A 13,395-nucleotide genomic window follows, 5' to 3' on the forward strand; every position below is an offset into this window, starting at 1 on the left:
AATCAACATGAGGGTGCAGGTATCTTTTCCATATTCTGTTTTGCTTTTCTTTGGATATATACTGAGGAGTGGGATTCCTGGATTATATTATTTAAAAAATTTTTAGCAACCTCCATACTGTTTTCTGTAGTGGACAAATCGATTTACATCCCACCCACAGTGCACAGGAGTTCTCTTTTTTTCACATTCGCACCAACACATCTCTTGTCATCTTGGTGACAGCTTCTCTGACAGGTTTTTGGAGGAAGTCATGGAGAGGATGTGACTATCAGTTGACCCAAGAGGTGACCCGGGCAATCAGGGGCTCCTTCCCACCTCCAGGTCCTTGGAATGTATCCTCCACCCACTGTTCCCACAGCCATGAGGAATGCAGGCTTGAGAAAGCAAGGTGTGGTTGAGACACATTTGGACAGTATACATGACTGAACCCAGGTAAGGCCTGTGTATGAACCGTAAGATTCTGTCTGGTGGGCGCAGAGATCTACTTGTCCTGTGGCCGCCCACAACTAGCCTCATGCGTAAGTTCCTTTGTTTGCTACACCTGCCACTTTCCAAGCTCAAGTGGTCTGCTTCTTTCTTAAGACTCTCTTTACTCTCTGTGTATAGGGGCCAGTTTAGGAGCCAGCACAGGTGTGAGATGATATCTTGTGGTTGTTTTTCATTTCCCTGATGGTTAGTAATGTTGAGCATCTTTTCATGCGCCTGTTGGCCTTTTGTATGTCTTCTTTGGAAAAATGTCTGTTCCGTTCCTCTACCCAGGCCGATGCTTAGAACTTTAATTTTCATAACTTTCTTCTTTTCTAATACTGGCTTTTAAAATACCAATTTCTATCTGGTTTCTGCTTTAGATGTATCTCCCCAAGTTTTGTTTGTGGTGCTTTTATTGTTATTCAGTTATAATATTTTTCTATTTTCCAACTTAATTTACTTTTTGATTCAAGAGCTGTTTAGAAGTTTATTGAATTTAAACATGAAAATTTTCTGGATATCTTTCTGTTAGTGATGTCAAGTTTAACAACACTGTGGTGTGGTCAGAGACTATGCTTTGAACGAAACCAATATTTTGGTTTGTTTTTGAAATTCGATTTAAGGATCAGTGTGGGTCAATCTTTGTGTTTCAAGTGTTCTTGAAAGGGAAGTATATTCTGTAGTTGGGGCTAATTGTTCTACTATGTATATAATCTTAATTATGCTTTAAAATTTTATAGTTATGTCATTAAATACCTTCTATGTTCATGCTGATTTTTTAATATCCTTTTTTCCTTTTTAAAATTTTTATTGAATTATAGTTGATTTACAATGTTGTGTTAATTTCTGCTGTACAGCAAAGGAACTCAGTTATACAGCTATATTGTTGTTGTTGTTCAGTCGCTCAGTCGTGTCTGACTCTTTGTGACCCCATGGACTGCAGCACAGCAGGCTTTCCTGTCCTTCATCATCTCCCAAACTCTTACTCAAACTCATGTCCCATTGAGTCGGTGATGCCATCTGACCATCTCATCCTCTGTAGTCCCCTTCTCCTCCTGCCTTCAATCTTTCCCAGCACCAGGGTCTTTTCTAATGATATATATATGTATATATATATATATATATATATTCTTTTTCATATTCTTTTCTACTATGACTTATAGATATTGAATATAGTTCCCCGCACTACACAGTAGTTCCTTTTTGTTTATCCATCCTATCTATAATAGTTGACATCTCCTGATCTCAGACTCCCAATCCTTCCTTCCCTCCCTCTCCTCCTTGGCAACCACAAGCATATATTCTCTATGTCTCTGAGTCTGTTTCTGTCTTGTAGATATGTTCATTTGTGTTGTAAGTGATATCATATAGTATTTGTCGTTCTCTTTCTGACTTACTTTGCTTAGTATAACAATCTCTAGATTCATCCATGTTGTTGCAAATGGCATCATTTCATTCTTTTTAATAGCTGAGTAATATTTCATTTTATGTATGTACACACACACACACACACACACACCCACCCACCCACCCAGATCTTCTCTATCCGTCGATGGACGTTTAGGTTGTTTCCATGTCTTGGCTATTGTAGATAGTGCTCTAGGAACATAGGGTTGCATGTGTCTTTTAGAATCATAGTTTTGTCTGTTTTTTTATATTCTTGGTCTATCAGATATAGAAATATTTATTACACTATCACTATATGATATTGCATTTATCTATTTGTTTTTCCTGCTAACTATTCCTTAAGCATTCTGCTGCTGCTGCTAAGTCATGTCAGTTGTGTCCAACTCTGTGCAACCTCATAGATGGCAGCCCACCAGGCTCCCACGTCCCTGGGAGTCTCCAGGCAAGAACACTGAAGTGGGTTGCCATTTCCTTCTCCAATGCCTGAAAGTGAAAAGTGAAAGTAAAGTTGCTTAGTCGTGTCCAACTCTTCGCGACGCCATGGACTTCAGCCTACTAGGCTCCTCCATCCATGGGATTTGCCAGGCAGGAGTCCTGGAGTGGGGTGCCATTGAGGCTGTGTCAAAAGTTGCATAAACATTCTTTTTGTTACATGAAATGTACCTTTTGTCATTATGAAGTGACACTCTATCTCTAGTGAAGTTTTATACCTTAGAGTTTATTTCATTTGATATTAATATAGTTGCATAATTACATAATTAACCTGTATAGTTTGCTGATCCATGCCTGGCCCTGTACACTGCTCACCTCCTCTCCCTTCCCTGCTGCTCCCTGGTCCCACCCGGGGTGACACTGAACAGCTGGAAGATGACTTTGGGGGTGAATGGCAACAGGAATCCTTATTTGTCTTCTCCTCCCCCAGCCATTCATCCCCACCCAGAGGAGTCAGAATAGGTATCTAGGACAGGGGTAAAATTGCCCCATACATTCAACACAGGGATGACTATTCAGCTCTGGTGATTTTCTGGTTCCTTATTTCTGTGGTGATGTGTAAGGACTGAGTCATGGTAGCCCCATGGTGTTGACAATGGAGTCACAAACGAAGCATTGTTGCTCCAAGGGGCCATGGAGACCTAAGGAAGGTCTTGAAGAATGCACATTAAGAAGCTTAGTTCCAAGTAACAAAGCTCCTACGTGCAAATGAGATCTGGAGTTTTCCTGGAAGAGCTCCAATGAGAAGATTACACTTATAAGGACTGTCCTCTCATTTAGCTCGTATATACCAATGGGTTCCTTTCCCTATTCCCCACTCTCCCCTGTGCTCCTAAGTACAATCTGCCTCTCTGTTGATAGTGACATCTTTTGTGGAAGGTAATGGGGACGGTTTAACAAGGTTGCAATCTTTTGGCATTCCTCCCAGCAGGAGGTGGGGTCTGTGTCTCCTTTGCTAAAATCTGGCTGGCTTTGACCAATAGAGCACGCGGAGTGATGCTAGCTGACCTCTGAGGCTGGATCAAAAAGGCCATGCAGCTTCCTCCTTGCTCATTGGAATGCTTGTCCTTTGAGCCCTGAGCCCTCATGTCATAATTCAGATTACCCTGAGACCGCCAAGCTTGAGAGGACACGTGTAGACACTCTGGTTGACAGTCCCAGCTGAGCTTGTCCTTCACCTATCCCAGGACAAGTGCCAGACATTTGATTAAAGAAACCATATTGAAAATGGATTCTCCTGTCCCTTCATTCCAGCCATACTTTTTGAGTCACCTCACAGCCTTTGAAGTCATCATAGCTGAGGCCCCAACCATCACTGAGCAGAAATGAGTCATCCCTCTATGTTCTGTTAAATCTTCTGGCCACCAGAATGGGACACCATAATAGTATGTTTGTTGTTTTATGCAGCTCACTATATTTCAGAGTCACAGGGCTTCTCCGGTTGCTCAGATGGTAAAGAACCCACCTGCAGTGCAAGAGACCTGGGTTCGACCCCTGGGTTGGGAAGAGCCCCTGGAGTAGGGCATGGCAACCTACTCCAGTATTCTTGCCTGGAGAATCCCCATGGACAGAGGAGCCTGGTGGGCTATAGTCCATGGGGGTCTCAAAGAATTGGACACGAATGAACAAATAAGCACATATTTCTGAGTGGTTTGTTATGCGATAGATAACTGAAACAATAATGCCAACAAACAGGCAGTTGGGAGCTCAATTTTCTCAGTCTATCATATGTCTCTATTTATTCACAGTTCAGTTCAGTCGCTCAGTCGTGTCCGACTCTTTCTGACCCCATGAATCGCAGCACGCCAGGCCTCCCTGTCCATCACCAACTCCCAGAGTTCACTCAGATTCGCGTCCATCGAGTCAGTGATGCCATCCAGCCATCTCATCCTCTGTCATCCCCTTCTCCTCCTGCCCTAATCCCTCCCAGCAACAGAGTCTTTTCCAATGAGTCAACTCTTCGCATGAGGTGGCCAAAGTACTGGAGTTTCAGCTTTAGCATCATTCCTTCCAAAGAAATCCCAGGGCTGATCTCCTTCAGAATGGACTAGTTGGATCTCCTTGCAGTCCAAGGTACTCTCAAGAGTCTTCGCCAACACCACAGTTCAAAAGCATCAGTTCTTTAGCGCTCAGCCTTCTTCCCAGTCCAGCTCTCACATCCATACATGACCACAGGAAAAACCATAGCATTGACTAGATGGACCTTTGTTGGCAAAGTAATGTCTCTGCTTTTGAATATGCTATCTAGGTTGGTCATAACTTTTCTTCCAAGGAGTAAGTGTCTTTTAATTTCATGGCTGCAGTCACCATCTGCAGTGATTTTGGAGCCCCCCAAAATGAAATCTGTCACTGTTTCCACTGTTTCCCCATCTATTTGCCATGAAGTGATGGGACCAGATGCCATGATCTTTGTTTTGTGAATGTTGAGCTTTAATCCAACTTTTTCACTCTCCACTTTCACTTTCATCAAGAGGCTTTTTAGTTCCTCTTCACTTTCTGCCATAAGGGTGGTGTCATCTGCATATTATTTGCAAAGATCAGAAAATCAGGATTATACAGTTGGATATATAAATGTGTACATGGTAACAATGGAGAAGGAAATGGCAATCCACTACAGTGTTCTCGCCTGGAGAATCCCAGGATGGCGGAGCCTGGTGGGCTGCTGTCTATGGGGTTGCACAGAGTCGGACACGACTGAAGTGACTTAGCAGCAGCTGCTGCGGCACATGTAACAACTGCCTTCACTTTGATGCCTGGCTTAAAATCTTTGTAAATTAGTTGCCAGACTGAGCAGAATCAACCATTTTAAGGCATAAAATGTGTCAAGGCTTTTCACTTGAAACACTTGGAAGGAGATTATTTCTCTCCATCAGTGGGCAGGGAAACCTGGCGTGCTGCAGTTCATGGGGTCACAAAGAGTCGGACACGACTGAATGACTTAACAACAACAGAAGGGCTCATTCGTCACAAGCAGATTTCCTCTACTTGTGGTTAAATGTCTCAGATGATAATCTGAGGAAATTTGGTGTTTCTAGCCTAATCCTGATTTTATCCTGAAAAACAAACAAAATAGCACTTCAAGGCTTCTTCCCTCTGACATGAACTATTTGTTTTAAAATGTGGCTCTGAGGCCATCTGCACTGTCTTTTGAGGACATCCCAGGAGAAAGACAGCTTTATAGATCAGCTAAACATTATACGTGCCAGATTTCAGATGGTGCCAAAACTTCAGCCTTTTCTTTTTCCATTGAAGTACTGGAAAGTATTGTAATACTTCATTGAGAGTGATGGATGGGGTCTATTTAATAAGGACTTTAGTACTTTTATTTTATCCTCATTGCTTTATAAAGTAGACCTTTAGTTTTCATACTTTTAATGGATGAGTTTCCTCTTTATTACTATAACACCCAGGTACCCAAATCCTTGAATAAACTCATTGGCAATGTTTATTCTACTTATGTATAAGCAAATAAAGGAAGGTACTCTGGTACAGCTCTCTGAACTTGGATCATGTACAGAATTTGGAAGTATTATAAACACAGGGACAATCTTGGAGTTTATTAAGTAAGAGTTGATAAGAAAACTGGACAGTGAAATGGTTGAGAGAATCCAGTTGACTCTATCTCTGGCATGTCCCTTGAGTTTCTTTCAGCTTCACCATTTTCTTCTTAGATTGTTACAGAAGGCTGCTGCTGACTTTTTGTCCTTAACCTTGGCTCCCTACCAGCTACTTTCCACGTGGCAGTTACACCGGAGGGGTGCAGTCAGTCAGTCAGTGAGTTCAGTCGCTCAGTTGTATCCAACTCTTTGTGACCCCATGGACTGCAGCACGCCATGTTTCCCTGGCTATCACCAATTCCTGGAGCTTACTCAAACTCATGTCCATCGAGTCAGTGATGTCATCCAACTGTCTCATCCTCTATTATCCCCTTTTCTTCCTGCCTTCAGTCTTTCCCAGTATCAAGGTCTTTTCCAGTGAGTCAGTTCTTCACATCAGGTGGCCCAAGTATTGGAGCTTCAGCTTCAGCTTCAGCAACAGTCCATCCTGGAGGGACACAGGCTACATCTTATTTGTGGTTGTCCATGCATTGCCTAGCACAGTGCCGATTTCATGGTTGGTGTACAACAAGCGTTGGAATAAATATTGAAAAATTATATTACTTCTAATCTATGAAATATTCAGTGGACCCACATGGCTTAAAAAATCGAGTCTACTTTCCTTGGTGTGACACTAGCAGCCAATAGATAGACTCATCTATCTATCTCATCTATCTCATCTATCTATCTCACTCATCTGAGTGCCACCTCATGATCAGAACGGGGGTGTGATGGCAGTGAGAGGAGCTAAGTGCTGGGTTGCCAGAAGATTTAAAAATATCCCAGGAAAAACTGATGAAAATTTACATAAATGTGTACTGATATGTATATGTGTGTCTATATATACACGTGTATGTGTGTGTACATATATATATATATATATACACACACACATATACATATATAAATGAGAAATGGAGAGTTCAGTGATAATAATTTACTCTCTACATTGTATTTTGCACTAAATAAGGTGCCCGTTTTCATTTTTAATTTAAAAAACCTTACTATTCACCTCTAAATAAGTCTAAGTGAAAGTGAAAGTGAAGTTGCTCAGTCGTGTCCGACTCTTTGTGACCCCATGGACTGTAGTCTACCAGGCTCCTCCTTCCATGGGATTCTCCAGGCAAGAGTACTAGAGTGGGTTGCTATTTCCTTCTCCAGGGGATCTTCCCGACCCAGGGATTGAACCTGGGTCTCCCCCATTCCAGGCAGATGCTTTAACCTCTGAGCCAGCAGGGAAGCCCAAATAAGTCTAAGATAAAGTTAAAAAATTAAATACCTCTTACGGGTTTAAAACTCAATCTGTTACATTCACAGATTGTTTTCATGGCACTAAAAGCTATTGTACACATATTAAGGGCTTCTGAAGTGAATTTACCGCCTGTATTAAAATGTACATTGCTTTATTAGTAGAAACACTTTTTTTTTTGTTTTGTTTCAAGCTTTTATGATTTTTTATAAAGCTGCCAGAATCCCTGTGTAAAAAAGACAGTGAAAAGGCAGAATCCTGTATTAGTAAGAGGGTGGTATTCGGTGACTCTGCGGCTTCCAGGGCCCTGAAGGGGCCTGTGCACCAGGGAGCATTGCTCTCATGGCAGGTTTGAAGCAGACTTGACAGGGAGTCAGACCTAGAGAGCAGGAGACAAGGGCTGTGCGAATGCTGCACAGTTTGGTAAAAAACCAGAAACCACTTAACTAGAAATCTTTTCTCACTTGCTTTTCCTGACAGGAAAGGCAAATACTGAGAAACACTAGTTTGAGATACTAGGCAGTGCTAAGGGGTCAGGGGAGCCACCCAGCCTCCTGTCTTTCTCCCTCTACAGGCCCCTCCGCACAACTCTCCACTGAACCTGGAGAAATCCTTCTGAAAAACTCCCCAGGTCATGCTGTGCTGTGCTTAGTCACTCAGTTGTGTCCAACTCTTCATGACCCCATGGATTGTACCCTGCCAGCCTCCTCTGTCTAATGGAATTCTCCAGGCTAGAGCACTGGAGTGGGTAGCTGCTCGCCTCTCCAGGGAATCTTCCCAACCCAGCGATCGAACCCATGTCTCCAGTATTTCGGGAGGATTCTTTACCATCTGAGCCACCAGGGAAGCCCAAGAATACTAGAGTAGATAGCCTACCCCTTCTCCAGTGGGTCTTCCCAACCCAGGAATAGAACTGGGGTCTCCTGAACTGCAGATGGATTCTTTACCAGCTGACCTACCAGGGAAGCCCCCAGGTCATGCTACCTCCCTACAAAAAGATCTGTGGATTGGGCTTTGCATAACACCCACAGATAAAGGCCAAAGGCCTGGATTCTGGCCAAATTGAAAACTTATCTCATACCACTCTTCTATTTGAGCTTCACCCATTGTGGAAGTTTCCTAGTTGTTTCTGGAAAACACCAGTGCCATGCTCTTTTCAAGGGTTCCCCAGATATCCACACGGCTTGCTTCCTTGCTTACTTAGGTCTTTGCTCAAATTCCACTTTTTTAGAAGCCTTGTCTGACTACCTGATCTCCCATATTTAGCACTCAGTCCTTCCTGATAATAGTGTCTTAGGGATATGCCTACTTGCTGTCTACCCCACTGGAAAGTGAATTCCTTGAGAGCAGAGACTTTGCCTGTTGTGAACACTGACGAAATCCCTGTGCTTGGAATAATGTTTGGTATGTAGCTGGTGCATAGTGAATATTTGTGGAATGGATGAATAAGTGAGTATATGAGAGCAACACAAAGTAATAGGTTTGGTGGAAGAAAGTCAGGCAAATGGGTTTATAAATATTTCTTGAGAACATTTCCTCATTATAGTAGATTTTCCTGATAGGAACAATTGATTTATCTGAGTTGAACTTTGTGGCGATAAAAGGAGAGAGGAAAGAGAAAGGACAGGATAGAGGTGGGAGACAAAAAGGTGGCAGAAAGCTGAGTGCCGAAGAGTTGATGCTTTTGAACTGTGGTGTTGGAGAAGACTCTTGAGAGTCCCTTGGACTGCAAGGACATCCAGCCAGTCCATCCTAAAGGAGATCAGTCCTGGGTGTTCTTTGGAAGGAATGATGCTAAAACTGAAACTCCAGTACTTTGGCCACCTCATGTGAAGAGTTGACTTATTGGAAAAGACTCTGATTCAGGGAAGGATTGGGGACAGGAGGAGAAGGGGATGACAGAGGATGAGATGGCTGGGTGGCATCACCGACTCGATGGACGTGAGTCTGAGTAAACTCTGGGAGTTGGTGATGGACAGGGAGGCCTGGCGTGCTGCAATTCATGGGGTTACAAAGAGTCGGATGCAACTGAGCGACTGGACTGAAATGAACTGAACTGAACTGAAAAGTTGGGATGAGTGGTGGTGTGGTTCTCTACTCAAGTAGCAGATTCATTCAAGCCTGAAATATTAATAAGTCAATACCTTTGGTAGGAATTCATGGAAAGATTGTACTGAATAATTTTAAGAGTTTCACTGACCAATAATAAAGATGTAAAACAGATTTTCAAGGAACTTGGTAAGTGGATAGTGAAGATTTATTTACATGCTCAATGTAGAAATTGAAAAATTAATCAAAAGCCCCAGAGGAACATTCAGTTCAGTTCAGTCCAGTTCAGTCACTCAGTCGTGTCCAACTCTTTGTGACCCCATGAATCACAGCATGCCAGGCCTCCCTGTCCATCACCAACTCCCAGAATTCACTCAGACTCACGTCCATCGAGTCGGTGATGCCATCCAGCCATCTCATCCTCTGTCGTCCCCTTCTCCTCCTGTCCCCAATCCCTCCCTGCATCAGAGTCTTTTCCAATGAGTCAACTCTTCACATGAGGTGGCCAAAGTACTGGAATTTCAGCTTTAGCATCATTCCCTCCAAAGAAATCTCAGGGCTGATCTCCTTCAGAATGGACTGATTGGATGTCCTTGCAGTCCAAGGGACTCTCAAGAGTCTTCTCCAACACCACAGTTCAAAAGCATCACTTCTTCGGCACTCAGCTTTCTTCACAGTCCAACTCTCACATCCATACATGACCACTGGAAAAACCATAGCCCTGACTAGACGGACCTTTGTTGGCAAAGTAATGTCTCTGCTTTTCAATATGCTATCTAGGTTGGTTATAACTTTTCTTCCAAGGAGTAAGCGTCTTTTAATTTCATGGCTGCAATCACCATCTGCAGTGATTTTGGAGCCCAAAACATTAGAGAACTGATATCACCTCCTGAGGACATTGAATGCTGTAAGGGCACTTAAGGCTTTTTCAAGGGTCATTTGAATTACATGAGATTTTCACTTTATGGGCCGACCCACCTAACCCTGGAGCAAGATGTGACTCTGTTGTGAAGAGAGAAGGAGAGACCAGGATCTGATCTGGGTGTGCACTAAAATTGGTCAAGGCTGAAAATGGAGGATGTGTCACAATGGAAGTGGTTCTGTGTTTCTATCTTTCTAGCTGCTAAGTATTTAGGAAGGGCCTTGATTTTGACCAAACTCAAACTATTAGGAGTTGTGAAATCCAAGTACTTCTTTCTAGTTTATTGTCACCTCCCCATGACACAGAGTAGCAAGGCTGGATATGGGCTGACAGTTTCCTTGTTTGTAATACAGTTGATGATTCATTAGGATTTTTAGAGTGAGCACTATATTAAATTAATGAAACTTCTTGTCTTGGCGCATGTCAAAGACATTGGAAGCCATTACATGCTTTGCCTGTGATCAGTAGCCTCGGGACTGGCCTCTGCAAGGGTTTTACAAATCCACTCAATCATCTGTGCATTCTTCACATAACTTTACATGGCAGGGCTGAAGCAGGAATGCATGCACACCACGATGGGGGTAGTGACAATAGGGGTGAAGAGGAGTTCAGAGGTCTAGATGATCCACAGTTACTTGTAAGCTTTGGCATACTCTGGGATACACAAGAAACGTTTTGAAAATCAGCTAGAAGTTGAGATCTGCATTACTGACATATACTTTCATCTCCCTCTCCTTCTGTCTCGGTGGTTGGCTCACATTGACCTGTGTTCTAACCCTGAGAAATTGCTGAGGTTTTTTTTTTCCAAGAGGAGAATGGGAAATAGATAAGCAACTGTGATGTCACCAGGGTTTAGGAAGCTTCCTCAGTCATTCAGAACTGGGTTATTGACTCGGGCCTGCTCTCTTTGCCTTTTACTGTAAGAAAGAGGTCCTAGCTGGTGTTGTTTGCTTGTTTGTTTTCATGGAATCACTTTCTAAAGTGAAAAGACACAGCCTTTTGTTAACCTCTGAAGGGCACCCAATGAAATGAAAATAATAGCACAAGTTTAGGATTGAGGGTAGTCTTTGTGGGAAAATTATGAAATCAAACCTCTAATTTCCTCCGTGATCTAGGTCTGTAAGGAAAATAGTTCTCTCATTTTATTTCTTCTGTTTCAAAGTCACTTTTATTGGCGTGGGGAATTGCAGATTTTATTGCTGACACAAAGATGAACTGTTTTGACAATCATCTTCTAAATTAAAATGGGTGATAAAGAAGTTCTGGTGGAGAAATACACAATGCAGTTTCATGATGGAAAAGACCCAGCCAGTTTTTAAAATACTGGGATTGAAATTTTATGGTTTCTGAAGATGACTCACTGCTTAGCTGTGTCATGAGTTTCATTTTGAAATGAAAGACACTATGCGGTTTCATTTGAGGCTTCATGTTGATGCAAAAAGGAAATGAGCCCGTATTGGGAAGTTAACTTGAAATACATATAATTAATGATTTAAAAAAAAGTGTCAAACTGTTGTTCAGCCATCCTCCCCGACTCTTTTTTGGCATTACCAGGCTTTTCTACAATTATAAAATACCTGATGTCTTTTCCTCTTGTCTGAGAACTCCTAAAGGGCAGGAACCAGCTTAAGCAATGAAGCTGTTGAGTGAACAAGTGAACATCAGCTCTAAGGGAGTGAAAACCTCAGCTCAAATCTTTCCGGGTCATTGATGACGAGAAGGCTCTCTGTGTCCTCTATGCATTCACACACTTGGCTTATGCACAGTCTTGTTTAGAGAAGCTGTTTTATGAGTTATTTTCATGATAATATTCACATTCCCACACTTGGATATTCTCTTGAAACCAATATGGGAAAAAGGGTGGTGAATGTACGAAGTGCGGGGGAAACAAAGCAAATGTGATGAGAAACAAATAAGCTTAATTATTTTAAAGTTGATTTAACTTATTTCAATTTACTTCCACATAGTCTGAAGAGGTACAGTATTCTGGACTCAGTAATAACAAACTCTTGTGATGAGGAGGGAGGCAGAAAGGAGATGTCTTAGATAACCAAAGGAGCTAGGGAAGAAGAATATCTGTAAGAGAGTGAAACTGAATTGTGAGGTGGTACAATTTAATTTCAGATGTACGAGCTGTTAAGTCAGACCAGGACTGAAGCTGGTTCTCCTGTTATTAGCTCTGGGAACTTAGAGAAGTTAAGAAGTTAACTGAGCCTAATGCTCAGTTACCTTTTTTTGCAAAATGGGAATAATAATAAAAATATACTATAAGGTTATTATGAGGATTAAATGATACATCCATGTATATCATACACCCAACTTGGATTACCAGATCAATCAATGTGAGCACTTAGTGATTAAACAGCAGAATGGAAAGGGCTAGGAAGAAAGCTCTAGTAACTGAGTTTATTTTAAACTTTCTGTAAGATCTAGCATTTTGTTATGAGATGGCATTTATTACAGGTAGGCCAATCAAAATCACCATATACTTAATAGCTGTTGAAAATAAACATTGATATCAGCACTTGCTTTCCCTAGATTTACTGAAGTAAATTTATCTTGAAACTTCTCCTCTAAAGAACACAGATGAGAGTACAAACTGCTTCATTTCTGACAACCAAAAAAGGCTGTCTTCATTGTCCAAATTATAACCAGGCAGTCCAAGGAAGATATATTCCCTTTTTGGAGGATGGCAGTTTAGATTCTGGAAAAAATAGAATAAATGCTATAGAGAGTAGCTGAAGAAATTGTTTGAAGAAACTGAAGTCTGATAACGTTTCAAAACTAAATTTCCATTTTCTGACCTATGAAAACATTTCTCTTTCTTTTAAAATGTGGGACTCCAAACTTGCGGGTGAGAGTCTTTTATCCTGTTTGGCAATCTTACGTTTTATTGAGAATGAGGCCATTCCATATGAAATCTCTCATTATCTCCTGGAGGACAGTCTCTGCTCCCTTTTTATCTTGTTCTTTTTCTTACCAAGAACACTGCTTTTGATTCTGTTACTGCTCCCCTCTACTCAGTTTGGCTCCATCCTTTAGGTACCATCTTTCTTCCATCTTTAATCTTTATTCCTCTGCCTACAAGTAGGGTGAGGGCCCTTCCTATCCTAAAATAACCCTCCTCTGACTCTGCTACTTGAGCAAGCTATTACTTATCTTTCTTCCGCTCACCACCAAACTTCTAAAAGAATTTGAATTCTGCTTTCACT

Source organism: Ovis canadensis, chromosome 1 (genome assembly GCF_042477335.2).
Source record: "Ovis canadensis isolate MfBH-ARS-UI-01 breed Bighorn chromosome 1, ARS-UI_OviCan_v2, whole genome shotgun sequence".
Classification (NCBI taxonomy): Eukaryota; Metazoa; Chordata; class Mammalia; order Artiodactyla; family Bovidae; genus Ovis; species Ovis canadensis.